This window comes from Scardinius erythrophthalmus (genome assembly GCF_964197995.2).
Source record: "Scardinius erythrophthalmus genome assembly, chromosome: 4".
NCBI classification, from domain to species: Eukaryota; Metazoa; Chordata; class Actinopteri; order Cypriniformes; family Leuciscidae; genus Scardinius; species Scardinius erythrophthalmus.
The window spans coordinates 279355-291059 of record NC_138224.1 but is presented as its reverse complement, the minus strand read 5'-3'; the positions used below and the strand labels follow the sequence as shown (position 1 = coordinate 291059).

General features: G+C 38.4%; 1 protein-coding gene across 1 annotated transcript in view; it reads right to left on the bottom strand.

The window, feature by feature from the left end:
• Nucleotides 1–11332: 11332 nt before the first annotated feature.
• Nucleotides 11333–11705, bottom strand: part of c4h11orf98 (chromosome 4 C11orf98 homolog) — a 7382-nt gene continuing 7009 nt past the window's right edge. The window contains exon 4 of the mRNA XM_081363153.1: nt 11333–11705. This exon is cut by the window's right edge and continues 166 nt beyond it. The gene's annotated coding sequence lies outside the window, so the exon portion shown is untranslated.

Sequence of the window (11705 nt, the reverse complement as noted above, 5' to 3'; positions counted from 1 at the left end):
ACTGAATTGTTTGCTTTATTTCTTATTGTATAGCTTCTTGTACTTTACTTAAACTTTTATATAGGCTATTATTGATAAAACTGAAATTTTACAAAAAGAAATATGGTTTCTTGTAATTTTTTATTACAAGATTATCACTGATGTTTATTGCAACATTTGTACAAATGCATATATTGCCTGGAATATGTTTATTTTATTTATTTTTTTAAACGAAAAGAGGTAACGTTAGGGTTGTGTTTTAAATTTCGTTTCGTTATAAATAGAATAACGTATAACGTGCAGTGAATAATCAATATGCGTTGCGCATGAACCACATTTGTGTCCCTATAATGTTTAATTTATTTAAATGAAAACGAAAAGAGGCAGAGTGGTGTTTTATAACATATTTCGTTTTATTGTTGCTTAAAATGTACAGACAGAGTAACCGAGATAACCGGTGTATCAGCGACGCTTTTAAGAACGCGCTGTACCATTTGCATGTAGGAGTCGCACATGGCAAGTACAAACTTTGCGTACTTGATATTGAGAAAAGCCTAATGTCGGCGCTTGTCTTCTTGTGACAAACATGTCGAGGAGCAAGAATAAGATCTGCTGCATGTCATCCATTGTAGTTTACTATGTTCTTCTTCGCGCGAAAATGACGTCGATCGAAACACCACGCCTATCAAGTAAGGGTACTGTTGGCAGTGGAAACGCTAGCCAGATCATGGTTAACAGACCCGAACCGTACCGTACTGTCCCGTACCGTACCGCTCAGTGGAAACGAGGCATAAGTAACACTAACTGTAGCAACATTAACTGTAGTAACACTAACTGTAGTAACACTCACTGTAGTAACACTCACTGTAGTAACACTCACTGTAGTAACACTAAGTAACACTCACTGTAGAAACATTAACTGTAGTAACACTCACTGTAGTAACACTAACTGTAGTAGCACTAACTGTAGTAACACTAACTGTAGCAACATTAACTGTAGTAACACTAACTGTAGTAACACTCACTGTAGTAACACTAAGTAACACTCACTGTAGAAACATTAACTGTAGTAACACTCACTGTAGTAACACTAACTGTAGTAGCACTCACTGTAGTAACACTAACTGTAGTAACACTAACTGTAGTAACACTCACTGTAGTAACACTCACTGTAGTAACACTAAGTAACACTCACTGTAGAAACATTAACTGTAGTAACACTCACTGTAGTAACACTCACTGTAGTAACACTCACTGTAGTAACACTCACTGTAGTAACACTAACTGTAGTAACACTCACTGTAGTAACACTAACTGTAGTAACACTCACTGTAGTAACACTCACTGTAGTAACATTAACTGTAGTAACACTCACTGTAGTAACATTAACTGTAGTAACACTCACTGTAGTAACACTAACTGTAGTAACACTCACTGTAGTAACACTCACTGTAGTAACACTCACTGTAGTAACACTCACTGTAGTAACATTAACTGTAGTAACACTCACTGTAGTAACACTCACTGTAGTAACACTCACTGTAGAAACACTCACTGTAGTAACACTCACTGTAGTAACATTAACTGTAGTAACACTCACTGTAGTAACACTAACTGTAGTAACACTCACTGTAGTAACACTCACTGTAGTAACACTCACTGTAGTAACACTCACTGTAGAAACACTCACTGTAGTAACACTCACTGTAGTAACATTAACTTTAGTAACACTCACTGTAGTAACACTAACTGTAGTAACACTCACTGTAGTAACACTCACTGTAGTAACACTCACTGTAGAAACACTCACTGTAGTAACACTCACTGTAGTAACATTAACTTTAGTAACACTCACTGTAGTAACACTCACTGTAGAAACACTCACTGTAGTAACACTCACTGTAGTAACACTCACTGTAGTAACACTCACTGTAGAAACACTCACTGTAGAAACACTCACTGTAGTAACACTCACTGTAGTAACACTCACTGTAGTAACACTCACTGTAGTAACACTCACTGTAGTAACACTCACTGTAGAAACACTCACTGTAGTAACACTCACTGTAGTAACATTAACTTTAGTAACACTCACTGTAGTAACACTAACTGTAGTAACACTCACTGTAGTAACACTCACTGTAGTAACACTCACTGTAGAAACACTAACTGTAGTAACACTCACTGTAGTAACACTCACTGTAGTAACACTAAGTAACACTCACTGTAGAAACATTAACTGTAGTAACACTCACTGTAGTAACACTCACTGTAGTAACACTCACTGTAGTAACACTCACTGTAGTAACACTAACTGTAGTAACACTCACTGTAGTAACACTAACTGTAGTAACACTCACTGTAGTAACACTCACTGTAGTAACATTAACTGTAGTAACACTCACTGTAGTAACATTAACTGTAGTAACACTCACTGTAGTAACACTAACTGTAGTAACACTCACTGTAGTAACACTCACTGTAGTAACACTCACTGTAGTAACACTCACTGTAGTAACATTAACTGTAGTAACACTCACTGTAGTAACACTCACTGTAGTAACACTCACTGTAGAAACACTCACTGTAGTAACACTCACTGTAGTAACATTAACTGTAGTAACACTCACTGTAGTAACACTAACTGTAGTAACACTCACTGTAGTAACACTCACTGTAGTAACACTCACTGTAGTAACACTCACTGTAGAAACACTCACTGTAGTAACACTCACTGTAGTAACATTAACTTTAGTAACACTCACTGTAGTAACACTAACTGTAGTAACACTCACTGTAGTAACACTCACTGTAGTAACACTCACTGTAGTAACACTCACTGTAGTAACACTCACTGTAGTAACACTCACTGTAGAAACACTCACTGTAGTAACACTCACTGTAGTAACATTAACTTTAGTAACACTCACTGTAGTAACACTAACTGTAGTAACACTCACTGTAGTAACACTCACTGTAGTAACACTCACTGTAGAAACACTCACTGTAGTAACACTCACTGTAGTAACACTAAGTAACACTCACTGTAGAAACATTAACTGTAGTAACACTCACTGTAGTAACACTAAGTAACACTCACTGTAGAAACATTAACTGTAGTAACACTCACTGTAGTAACACTCACTGTAGTAACACTCACTGTAGTAACACTCACTGTAGTAACACTAACTGTAGTAACACTCACTGTAGTAACACTAACTGTAGTAACACTCACTGTAGTAACACTCACTGTAGTAACATTAACTGTAGTAACACTCACTGTAGTAACATTAACTGTAGTAACACTCACTGTAGTAACACTAACTGTAGTAACACTCACTGTAGTAACACTCACTGTAGTAACACTCACTGTAGAAACACTCACTGTAGTAACACTCACTGTAGTAACATTAACTGTAGTAACACTCACTGTAGTAACACTCACTGTAGTAACACTCACTGTAGAAACACTCACTGTAGTAACACTCACTGTAGTAACATTAACTGTAGTAACACTCACTGTAGTAACACTAACTGTAGTAACACTCACTGTAGTAACACTCACTGTAGTAACACTCACTGTAGTAACACTCACTGTAGAAACACTCACTGTAGTAACACTCACTGTAGTAACATTAACTTTAGTAACACTCACTGTAGTAACACTCACTGTAGTAACACTCACTGTAGTAACATTAACTGTAGTAACACTCACTGTAGTAACACTAACTGTAGTAACACTCACTGTAGTAACACTCACTGTAGTAACACTCACTGTAGAAACACTCACTGTAGTAACACTCACTGTAGTAACATTAACTTTAGTAACACTCACTGTAGTAACATTAACTGTAGTAACACTCACTGTAGTAACACTAACTGTAGTAACACTCACTGTAGTAACACTCACTGTAGTAACATTAACTTTAGTAACACTCACTGTAGTAACACTAACTGTAGTAACACTCACTGTAGTAACACTCACTGTAGTAACACTAACTGTAGTAACATTAAAGGGTTAGTTCACCCAAAAATTAAAATTCTGTCAGTAATTACTCACCCTCATGTTTTTCCAACCGCGTAAGACCTTCGTTCATCTTCGGAACACAAATTAAGATATTTTTGATGAAATCTGAGCCATGTTTCACTCCTCCATAGGCTTCTATGTGACCGAAACTTGCTGGCCCAGAAAAGTTATTAAAGAGATCGTTAATATAGTCCAAGTGACTCCAGTGGCTCAATCTTAAGTATATCAAGCGACGAGAATACTTTCTGTGCGCAAAAACAAATAAAAATAACGACTTTATTCCACTTTTCATTTCCTTCTCTCTGGGCCTCTAGTTGGTTCGCGTAGTCTTTTTGCGCACAATGCGTAGCGCGTCTGTGTTACACGTCACCACGTAGGCTCACTATTGGCCGACGCCGGTCATGTGTGTGTTGCGTGATGACGTGCAACACAGACGCGCAGCGCAAAAACACTACGAGGCCCAGAGAGAAGGAAATGAAAAGTGGAATAAAGTCGTTATTTTTGTTTGTTTTTGCGCACAAAAAGTATTCTCGTCGCATGATAAACTTAATGTAGTGCCACTGTGGTTACTTGGACTATTTTAACGATGTTTTAATAACTATTCTGGGCCGGTGAGTTTCGGTCACACTGGAAGCCTATGGAGGAGTCAAAATTCTGTCAGATTTCATCAAAAATATCTTAATTTGTGTTCCGAAGATGAACGAAAGACTTACATGGTTGGAACAACATGAGGGTGAGTAATTACTGACAGAATTTTCATTTTTGGGTGAACTAACCCTTTAACTGTAGTAACACTCACTGTAGTAACACTAACTAGTAACACTCACTGTAGTAACACCCACTGTAGTAACACTAACTAGTAACATTAACTGTAGTAACACCCACTGTAGTAACACTAACTGTAGTAACATTAACTGTAGTAACACTAACTAGTAACACTCACTGTAGTAACACTAACTAGTAACACTCACTGTAGTAACACTAACTGTAGTAACACTCACTGTAGTAACACTAACTGTAGTAACACTCACTGTAGTAACACTAACTGTAGTAACACTAACTGTAGTAACACTCACTGTAGTAACACTCACTGTAGTAACACTCACTGTAATAACACTCACTGTAGTAACACTAACTGTAGTAACACTCACTGTAGTAACACTAACTGTAATAACACTAACACTCACTGTAGTAACACTAACTGTAGTAACACTCACTGTAATAACACTAACACTCACTGTAGTAACACTCACTGTAGTAACACTAACACTCACTGTAGTAACACTCACTGTAGTAACACTCACTGTAATAACACTAACACTCACTGTAGTAACACTCACTGTAGTAACACTAACACTCACTGTAGTAACACTAACTGTAGTAACACTAACACTCACTGTAGTAACACTCACTGTAGTAACACTAACACTCACTGTAGTAACACTCACTGTAGTAACACTCACTGTAGTAACACTAACACTCACTGTAGTAACACTAACTGTAGTAACACTAACACTCACTGTAGTAACACTCACTGTAGTAACACTCACTGTAGTAACACTAACACTCACTGTAGTAACACTCACTGTAGTAACACTAACACTCACTGTAGTAACACTAACTGTAGTAACACTAACACTCACTGTAGTAACACTCACTGTAGTAACACTCACTGTAGTAACACTCACTGTAATAACACTCACTGTAGTAACACTAACTGTAGTAACACTCACTGTAGTAACACTAACTGTAATAACACTAACACTCACTGTAGTAACACTAACTGTAGTAACACTCACTGTAGTAACACTCACTGTAATAACACTAACACTCACTGTAGTAACACTCACTGTAGTAACACTAACACTCACTGTAGTAACACTCACTGTAGTAACACTCACTGTAATAACACTAACACTCACTGTAGTAACACTCACTGTAGTAACACTAACACTCACTGTAGTAACACTAACTGTAGTAACACTAACACTCACTGTAGTAACACTCACTGTAGTAACACTCACTGTAGTAACACTAACACTCACTGTAGTAACACTCACTGTAGTAACACTAACACTCACTGTAGTAACACTAACTGTAGTAACACTCACTGTAGTAACACTCACTGTAATAACACTAACACTCACTGTAGTAACACTCACTGTAGTAACACTAACACTCACTGTAGTAACACTCACTGTAGTAACACTAACACTCACTGTAGTAACACTCACTGTAGTAACACTAACACTCACTGTAGTAACACTAACACTCACTGTAGTAACACTCACTGTAGTAACACTCACTGTAATAACACTAACACTCACTGTAGTAACACTCACTGTAGTAACACTAACACTCACTGTAGTAACACTAACTGTAGTAACACTAACTGTAGTAACACTCACTGTAGTAACACTCACTGTAGTAACACTAACACTAACTGTAGTAACACTAACTGTAGTAACACTAACTGTAGTAACACCCACTGTAGTAACACTAACTGTAGTAACATTAACTGTAGTAACACTAACTAGTAACACTCACTGTAGTAACACTAACTAGTAACACTCACTGTAGTAACACTAACTGTAGTAACACTCACTGTAGTAACACTAACTGTAGTAACACTCACTGTAGTAACACTAACTGTAGTAACACTAACTGTAGTAACACTCACTGTAATAACACTAACTGTAGTAACACTAACTGTAGTAACACTAACTGTAGTAACACTCACTGTAGTAACACTAACTGTAGTAACACTCACTGTAGTAACACTCACTGTAATAACACTAACACTCACTGTAGTAACACTCACTGTAATAACACTAACACTCACTGTAATAACACTAACACTCACTGTAGTAACACTAACTGTAGTAACACTCACTGTAGTAACACTAACTGTAGTAACACTCACTGTAGTAACACTCACTGTACTAACACTCACTGTAGTAACACTCACTGTAGTAACACTAACACTCACTGTAGTAACACTCACTGTACTAACACTCACTGTAGTAACACTCACTGTAGTAACACTAACACTCACTGTAGTAACACTCACTGTAGTAACACTAACTGTAGTAACACTCACTGTAGTAACACTCACTGTACTAACACTCACTGTAGTAACACTCACTGTAGTAACACTAACACTCACTGTAGTAACACTAACTGTAGTAACACTAACTGTAGTAACACTCACTGTAGTAACACTAACTGTAGTAACACTAACTGTAGTAACACTAACTGTAGTAACACTCACTGTAGTAACACTCACTGTAATAACACTCACTGTAGTAACACTCACTGTAATAACACTAACACTCACTGTAATAACACTAACACTCACTGTAGTAACACTAACTGTAGTAACACTCACTGTAATAACACTAACACTCACTGTAGTAACACTAACTGTAGTAACACTCACTGTAGTAACACTAACTGTAGTAACACTCACTGTAATAACACTAACACTCACTGTAGTAACACTAACTGTAGTAACACTCACTGTAGTAACACTAACTGTAGTAACACTCACTGTAATAACACTAACACTCACTGTAGTAACACTAACTGTAGTAACACTCACTGTAGTAACACTAACTGTAGTAACACTCACTGTAGTAACACTAACACTCACTGTAGTAACACTCACTGTAGTAACACTCACTGTACTAACACTCACTGTACTAACACTCACTGTAGTAACACTAACTGTAACTATGGTATTGTGGCAGAAATAGTCAAACGCTTACGAGTACTACACATTTTTTCCAGCACTTCAAAACTGTTATCATATTTAAATTTAAATTGAAATTAATTTATTTTTAATGTGATGACAACATTTTTTTTTGTTCATCCTTCAAAGATTGTCCCCATTTATAAAACTAAGCATTTCAAGATGAAGGAAAACTCACACTTATTTAAAAATAAAAATAAATAAATTACCATTATAACAGTAGGTGGCTGCAGAGGACGCTTATTGGCTTATTAGCTATTTTCTATTTTCAAATTACTTGTCTGGCCTTAAAAATTCATAATACAGAATTATGTGTCGCTTCCAAAGCCAGTTAGTCTGCAGCCCTGATAGCTGGCCTCAGGTCCTCAGGTGTGAGAGGAACACATTACCTGGCCTCAGGTCCTCAGAGCAACAGGTGAGTATGCAGTCTTTCTCCGACGGCTTCGCTCGCGCCTCCATCACGGTTCCCTCCTGAACCAGAGCCAGGCGAGTGTTCACGGCCACATCTCGGTGCTGGCGAGAGTAGCAGGTGTCTCTGTCGGGCTCCGGGGCCCCGCAGGCCTGCAGGACGAGACACGCGAGCAGGACCGACACCGAGGCCCGGGTCCGACCCGAGCTCACGCGCATGATGATGATGACGGGATCGAGGAACTGAGGGAGAGAAGCGTTCGTCCTCACACACCTGAGAAAACCAGAACACCTTATCTGATCAGTCCTCTTTATAGACACAACTGAAGTCCAAAGAGCTCGATCAGTCATCAGCTCTTGTGAAACACGACCAGAAAACACTGTACATATCACAAACACATGGAAATATCAAGTTCAATGTACACGGATTATTGCTGCAATAACTGAAAATAAAACAGTATTTTGTTTTTTCATCATAGTTCACAATGATTTGTAACAAACAGTGACAAACTAACAAGCAGAAGAACGTTTGAAAATATTATTTCTGAACGTTGAAAACGCATAAATGTTTTAAAAGCGTTTCTTCTTGGTTCTGTGAACGTTAGGGAACAGTAACATTGTATCATTCTTCACACATTATGGAACGTTACTTTTGAATCTGAACGTTCTGAAACAAGTAGAAACATTTAAAAAACGTTACATTTAAAAGCAAACATCAAACTGAAACATTCCAGAAGAAACATTCCATGATCGATGTATAAATTATGTTTTTGTTCTGAGAACATTTTTAAAGACCAGATAACATTAAACGAACGCTCTATTAATGTTACTGGAAGAACGTTTGATCGTAACATTGAGAGAACCTTCTGAGAATGTTTCCTGTTCGCTGAGATAATTGTTGTAAGATCACATTATATTAAGTTTACAGCATTTACTGATTGTAGACGCTGCTCGTGGCCTTTCAGACTGAATGTTTTATGTTGTCAAAATAATAACTCAATGAACGTATAAATATGTAAATAAATATGAGCAAAAAGTGATTAATTTAAGGATCATAGCAGATAATAAAGAGCTGACTGACCGATGCTGAGCGTGTGAAGGCTGATCTCCATCTGATTCCTTCCAGTCATTGGGGTTCACAGATCACACACACTCACACACACACACACTCGCTCTGAATCTCCGGCAGGCAAACCTTTGATCCCTGTAGAGGAACGTTTATCACAGAACGTTATAAAAGCACAACACAGTCACACACACCTTCACCTCTGCTATCAGCAGGGCCTATTATTCATTAGCACGTCATTCATACACTCATGCAGTGTGTATGAGCACAAACTGCGAAGCTTCTGTGATTCAGAAGTGTGTGTGTGTGTGTGTGTGTGTGTGTGTGTGTGTGTGTGTGTGTGTGTGTGTGTGTGTGTGATGAAGAGGATGAAGATGATGATGTGATGGTGCTGATGCTGATGCTGGTCGCCATGGAGACTGAGCATCACTGGAACAGTGTCCGGTGTGTGTCGTGATGCAATCCTTATGAAACACGAAACACAAAACACCTGGAAACCGCCGATGTTCTTATTATTAAAGCCACGTTAGTTACTGTATTATACAGTGCGAAATTAAACACATTAATTGCTGATTTTATTCGCTAACTCGACCCGACCCGCAGAAGGCAGTGAGCGAGTGCGTAAATGTCCCGTTACCTGGAGCGAATGTGTCGAGAAAACCCCTGAAACTCCCACAGAATCACACGAACAGAGTCGATTCTCGAACACGAGCACATTCAGAATCTCTTGATCTGAACACAGTGCAGCTTCAGCAATGGTGGAGATCAGGCACTTACCATCAGATCAGTGACCCATTTCTGTGTCTTTGTCCTCCGCGGGATGATGATGATGCTGATGCTGATGATGCTGTCACACACACACACACACACACACACACACACACACACACACACACACACACACACACACACACACACTGATCTGAGATGCACACAAATCTAAATGTTCAACAGCAGTAAATGAGCACAACGAGGATCATTCATTCATTAAGAGCTGATTTCCTTCAGCGGCTCTAATGCTTGTAAGTGTCACTGTGAACTCTTAAATGTGGCGTGCACGCGCATTGTGTTGTCGAGGCTGCAGTAGCGCATGCGCAGCACTAGAGGGCGACACACACGCGCATCACCTGAGAGAGTGACGACAGCGAAGAAAACATCACACAACTTCCTGTTTTAATTTGTTTTATTTGCTAAACTTAAATGTTTACAATGATACAACATTACAGAGAACAAGAATACAGAACAAATCAAGGTTGGATTAAAAAATAATAATAATATTGGAGGGCATTTCTTGAAATGACGATGATAGTAACGTAAGTGAACATAAGAGAGCTATCTTCCATGCGTTTTAATATCGTTATTGTTATTAGAAGTAATATACTTTTTCGAAAATGCATTAGTGCATTTAATCGAAAATATTAACAGTCATTCCATTAATTTTCTCCATAGGGGAATTCATTTTTAACCCTAACTTATAAACATTTAAAGACAGCCCTGCTGTGAGCTCCGAGATTGTTAATCGATGATTTATGCTTTTGTTGAATCCGTCAGACCGCATTATTATTATTATTTTAAATAATCCAGTAGTTCTTCCCTCGGTTGAAGCCCTGGTGAAAGACTTCATTACCCATGATTCCGCAGAGAAGGTGATTCACCGGAAGCGCTGTTTGTGTGCGCTTCACTTCCGCCTGCTGGTCAGAAACATGAAGCGCATCTGCAGCCGCTTTTGTATACAGTATTTTTTATTTTTAAAGTTACACAAATACGTGTGGGTGTATTGGCATTAAAGTAAGTCAGGTAAATTCACACTGATAAATACACGTATGGCGAAACAAATAAAGCGGTGAACTCTTGAGTGTGACGCGCGCGCGCATGTTGTTGGTGTTTGATGCTGCAGTTGCGCATGCGCAGCACTAGAGGGCGACACACGCTGCTGTAATATATGTGAACATGCGTTTGGCAGACGCTTTTATCCAACGCAACTTTGCATCGCAAGCTACACATTTTAAAGTCTTATCAGTTCTTGCTTTCCCTGGGAGTCGAACCCCTGACCGTGGCGTTGCAAGCGCTAACGCTCTGAGCAACAGTCAAGCTATGTATGAACATTATTAAGGTTTTTATTGTTTTTATAGCATACAATTGATTACAATACAGTAAAAACAGTGAAATATTATTACAATGAAAAATATGTTTTCTATGTGAATATATAGTAAACTGTGTTTTATTCTTGTGATCAACATTGCTAACAGAAATGTTTCTTAAGCAGCAAATCATCATATTAATGTGAACTCTGAAGTCCATGTGACAGTATTCTGCTTGTATTGGTCAATATAATGATAAACACACACACACACACACACACACACACACACACACAGCTTGTATCCTTCACACTGACTGCTGACAGACTGAGGCTGTGACGAGGACATTAGTGGCGCTCTGCTCATGATCGAGTCTCTCGTGTTGAAGACAGA